The 5,395-nt window shown below is 35.9% G+C and overlaps 1 long non-coding RNA gene across 1 annotated transcript; it reads left to right on the top strand.

The window, feature by feature from the left end:
- Window positions 1-2,549: 2,549 nt before the first annotated feature.
- On the top strand, window positions 2,550-4,410 carry LOC127979745 (uncharacterized). The gene is made up of 4 exons (XR_008158858.1): window positions 2,550-3,453; window positions 3,593-3,707; window positions 3,855-3,970; window positions 4,193-4,410. It is a non-coding gene; the product is annotated as an uncharacterized LOC127979745 (long non-coding RNA).
- The last annotated feature ends 985 nt before the right edge of the window (window positions 4,411-5,395 follow it).

The following is a 5,395-nucleotide window of genomic DNA, read 5'->3' as shown; positions in this document are numbered from 1 at the left end:
CCGTACCCACTTCCATTAAGTCTGATTTGATACCTTCCACTTGCACACATTGAATTCTTCCCTTTAAATAAGCATTAAACCACGAGACTACTTGTCTGATAGACCAACACTTCTTAGCCTATCTAACAGAATCTCATGGTCAACTGTATCAAATGCTTTGGTTAAATCAATAAAAAGACACACACAGTGGTGTTTTTCATCTAGGGACCCTACAAGGTAATTTAAGACTTTTAAAACAGCCGTAATGGTGCTGTGTTTTTTACGAAATCCTGATTGGTTGATTGACAAAAGTTTATGAGTGTGTAAATACTGTGTCAATTGTTCACTGATAAAACTTTCCAAAAGTTTTGACAAGATACATAGCTTCGAAATAGGTCTGTAGTTATCTAATAAAGTAGGGTCACCCCCTTTCTCACCTTCATTTAACCAGGAAAGTACTCGTTGAGATTAAAAATCTCTTTTTCAAGAGTGTCCTGGCCAAGATAGGCAGCAGTACAACCATACATACAACACAGAATACACAATAACATAAGACAACTAAAATAGCAGATACAACAACCACAAATCCTTAGCATATCATGCAGAACAACTACAGCCAGATGTGGCTGTTTCCAAGTCAGTTAATATCCTCTTAAAGGCACTGAAATAAAGTTAGCTGCTAACTTTAAAAAGTAAGGATCCAATTTGTCAGGGCCTGCAGATTTTGTTGTGTCCAAGTGTTTGAGGGCTTTATCTACGTCTGAAACTGCAATAGGACTAAAACTAAAGCACTGAGTAGAAGGTTCGGAACCAACAGTCTCCACTATAGGGGAACACTTATGTTGAGTATTTAGTGACTCAAATAAAAATCCGGAGGCTATAAAATGTTCATTGAAACAATCAAGAATTTTGGTTTTGTCAGTAATTGTTTTAGTGTCTATTACAACTCTTGAAGGAAGCTCCTGACCTTTACTATTTTCTGATAGTGATTTGATAGTTTTCCAAAATTTTGATGGGTTATTCAGGTTATGAGTAGTTTGAGAAAGAAAATAATCGGCCTTGGCTTTTCTAATTTTGAGAGTACATGCATTCCGCAGCTGCCTAAAAACCAGCCAGTCAGAGTTCTCATTAGATTTTCTGGATTTTGCCTATGCCACATTGCGGTCATGGAGGATCTTTGCTAAATCCAGAGAAAACCAAGCATTGTTTCGGCCTTTAACTCTGTATTTCTTTAAAGGAGCGTGCTTATTAATTATATTTACGAAGCCTTCATGAAAGAGATTCCAGGCACTATCAACATCTGCACTGTTATAAATTTTTTCCCAGTCAAAATTAGATAAATCATGAAGAAAGTCTTGTTCTGAGAAGTGCTTCATATTACGCTTGACTATAATACATGGTTTGGTTTTTGATATTTTAGTATTTCTAACTGTAGCTATGACACAGTGGTCACTGATGTCGTTTGCAAATATGGAAGCAGTTGAATACTTATGAGGAACATTAGTTAATATTACATCTAATAGAGATGATTTTTCCGGGTTTTTAAAATTTGGCCGTGTGGGACTGTCAACAATCTGGAAGAGATTTAGTGAATCACAATTAGCTCTGAAGTCATCAGATATTGGTTGTAACCAATTCCAATTAAGGTCTCCGAAGGCTACTAATTCCTTAGAGTTAAAATCCGAAAGGAGTTGCATTAAGGAGGGCAGAGCACCGTTAACAGCTGAAGGAGTCCTGTGACAACCAATGACCGTTATACGAAGTGATTTAGAGATTTCAAGCTCCAATGCTAAAAATTCAAACTGTTTAACTAATGATATTGACCGCAATACATTTACATGATACTGATTTTTGATATAGATTGCTACACCCCCACCTCTATTATTCCTTTCAACAAAGGAATAACAAAAGCAGACTTCCAGATCTGTGGGATATCCTTGGTTGATAAGGAAAGATTGAACAGATATGGTGGTGCAATAATATTAGCCGCTTATTTTAGAAACAATGGTTCACTAAAATCAGGACCTGATGATTTATTCACATCTAGGTCTTGTAATGCAGAGCAGACATCAAAAGTAGTAATGCGACTAAAAACAAACTCTGTTGTCCAAAGATGCTGCTCTGCATTAAGAAATTCAGAACATATGGTGGTATAATTATTAGTCTGAAACAATGACCCAGATGCAGTGTCTATTAAAACAATTGAGCATTTGTGATTTATCCACTGTTTTAATACAATTTTTTGTCAAGCAATGGGGAAGACCTGAAAAAGATTACCAGTCAGAAATGTAATGTTTTTCCAGAACTTACTAGCATTTGCAGATTTTTTTGTTTTATCAAGAAAATACTCTGCTTTTGCCTTTCTAATCATAACTGTACATTTGTTACAAAGCTGTTTAAAATACAAACATCAGGATTTAAGTTGGTTTGTCTGACCTTAGCCCATGCAGCATCCCGCTCACGAATAAGGTCAGACAATGCATTTGAGAACCATGGATTATCCCGACATTTAACTCTATATTTCTTAAAAGGTGCATACTTGTTAATAATCAGAATTAAACTGTCATAAAAATATTTCCAAGCACTTTCAATATCTGGGATTAATGTAATTTTGTCCCAGTCAAATTGATCGAGGTCAAATGATATGCAAAATATTTCTCAAATATGTGTTTGTACATTGCACTAGGAATCTTACCGTTAATTACAAACTCTTGGCTTTCTCTCTTTGACATGTTTTTTTCGGTATTCTGCATCAACAAACCCATTAATGTAAAAACTCCCAGAGCCACCAGAGCAAAAGGTTGCCTGGTCAGCAAACCATTCAGTGTCACAAAGACCTTTTTGGAACGAGGCAGAAATTACCACATATACAATATTAATATTATTAGAATGTTTAACATGTACCATTTAATTTTCAATGACCTTACCTATATAGCATTCATCAATCTAGACCTAATAAAACCAAAAATGAGTGAACCTCTCCTCTGTTTTTCTGTCCCACCCTGCAACAATGAGATGTGCTGATAGTTCCTTTTTATATTTGTATGAAATGTTTTTGACATTTCAGCAGAGTGGGTCATCTTCCACCACAGTACTGTCAAGACACATTATTCAAGTATATTATTCAACACAGAAGTCTACAGGACATTGGTGATGAATACCTGTGCACATCCAGTTTGACTATCTCAGCAATGGTTTGAAAATCCGCTGCTGATCCAGACAGAGCAGATCTTATCATGGAGAGGGAAGAGCTTGTACATCACACGATTCACCAATGACTCCCTGAGAACTATTTCCAAACAGCAGTTCTTGGTTGTAGTAATCTAATTAAAATATTTACTGAATGAATGTGACTATGACTATCATTGGCTGTTTGTCTTTGTGTATTGTGTAGTTCTTGGAGCAAACACAAGATGATGAAGTAGTGGCAGATAAAATGTGTGCCAAGATTCACTACATTGCACCCAACATATAGTAAGTAACAAGGATTAACAATCACAGACTGCACCATGTTATAAAAAAGCGTTTAATGTCTATGCATGTTTTTTTAATTGAATTTCAGATCATATAAAACAAATAACAGATTAAAAATCATTCTATTTTTTTATTCTAGTTGTTGTGGAGCAGGAACAGCTGTGGACACAGAGAAGACAACCCTTCTCCATGAACAGCGTCAGGAACCCAAGAGTCATCATGGCAGTTAACATACTACAAGACGTGCTCTTCAGGTGTGTGCAGACTGTGTATTATCAGCTTCACCTGTTATCACACAAACATTGCTTTATCATGTATCATGTTTGTTTGTGCCAGTATAGTATATGTCTGTGTTATCACTCTCCAATGTTTAATGTTTAACCTGTGCTACTGTTTCTCAGGTATCGAGGCATGATTGGCGCTCATCTAATTTTAGGGGGTGTTGTCTGCGCTGTCTGTCACCTGTACACGGTTGGCCCTTGTGGGAGCATGAACAATGTGCCATATCTTGGAATAGGTATGTGACATTCAATTGATCATTGATAAACTTATTAGTTATGAATGTGCTAATTTAGATCAATATGCATTTCTGTTTTGAAAATATACTGCACATTTAACTGATTTTCAAAAAGCTATAGTCTTGAATGTGTCTTGTTTTGCTTTCACAAAGGAAATTCACAATAGATTTTTGTAATCGATTCTCAAGTGAATAATCACAGCTATGCTTCTGCGTTTTAAGGGTCTGGTAAACTGCTTGCTATGGGGATAGAGGACAGATTCAAAGGGAACATGGATGTAAGCTGTTTTTTTGTTGAACCTCATTATTGTTTGTTTCCTGATGTCAGTATTACTGTGTTCAGGGTGAAATAAATGCAACAGAAAAAAAGGTATTTTCTACTCTCAAAAAGTTGCTTCAAGGGGTCATAAATTGCATTTTTTAATATTTGATGATGTTTCCCGAAGTGGACTTATAATGTTACTAAGATTTTTACATCAAATATTATCATCATTTAGAAATAAAAAAACATTTTTTACTAAGATTATTATTATTATTATTATTATTAATATTTTTACATTTTTGCAAATGAAATTAGTTTTTCATGTGGAGCTCTCTTAAAAAAATTACAGCTATTGAGATTAACCAATCATGTGTTGATAATGGCATTATATTTAGATCTACTCTTGTCACATGAAAGGTTGCAGTGATGAGCATGGTAGCCGCTGACAAACTGTCGAGCGTATGAGTGCAGTGATCTTGTCATTGGAAAGTTTGGCACTTTCACAAATGCTTTCATCATAACTAACAGTGCAAACATGATGTAAATAAGAGATTGTGCATCTTTTTCCAGTTCTACAGGGTAACTGATGTTCAATATATAGTAAAGAGAGAACATCAGATACAGGGTTTCTGTAAAACTCAAGAGATGGTCATTTACAATCATCTGGTCTACTGCTACCATGTACACACTGGCTGTCAGTGGGTTCTCTCCTTTGAACAAACACAAAATCAGTAAGACATAATATTTAACAGAATGGGAGTTCTGGTCACCCGAAACCAGGAATTATTGTGTTGCAAGATCATAGTAAATAATACCCACCACACACTACTATACATGGTGTTGCTGGAAGCTGTTCTGAGCATATATCACTTGGAACAGAGGTGTCTTCTACCATCACAAGAAAGTGGTCTTGGTCATTTTTGAAATGGGTTAGCAGCAACATTACTGCCCCACAAACATGATCCCCTCCAGCTCTATACTTTGTGAGGATTCTCCCTGCTCTGCTTGCTCTTTCTGTGCACTGAAATTGAAAGTAGTCCAATATTCTTCTGAACTTACTGGAAGCAGATTCTTCAAAGCTGTTATGTCAATGCCAGTGAGCTTTTTAAAGTGTGCTTTGATTCCTGCTGGCTGAAAAAGATATGGTCACTCATCAAGTAAAT

Source organism: Carassius gibelio, chromosome B19 (genome assembly GCF_023724105.1).
Source record: "Carassius gibelio isolate Cgi1373 ecotype wild population from Czech Republic chromosome B19, carGib1.2-hapl.c, whole genome shotgun sequence".
Classification (NCBI taxonomy): domain Eukaryota; kingdom Metazoa; phylum Chordata; class Actinopteri; order Cypriniformes; family Cyprinidae; genus Carassius; species Carassius gibelio.
This window is presented reverse-complemented; position numbering and strand designations above follow the sequence as displayed.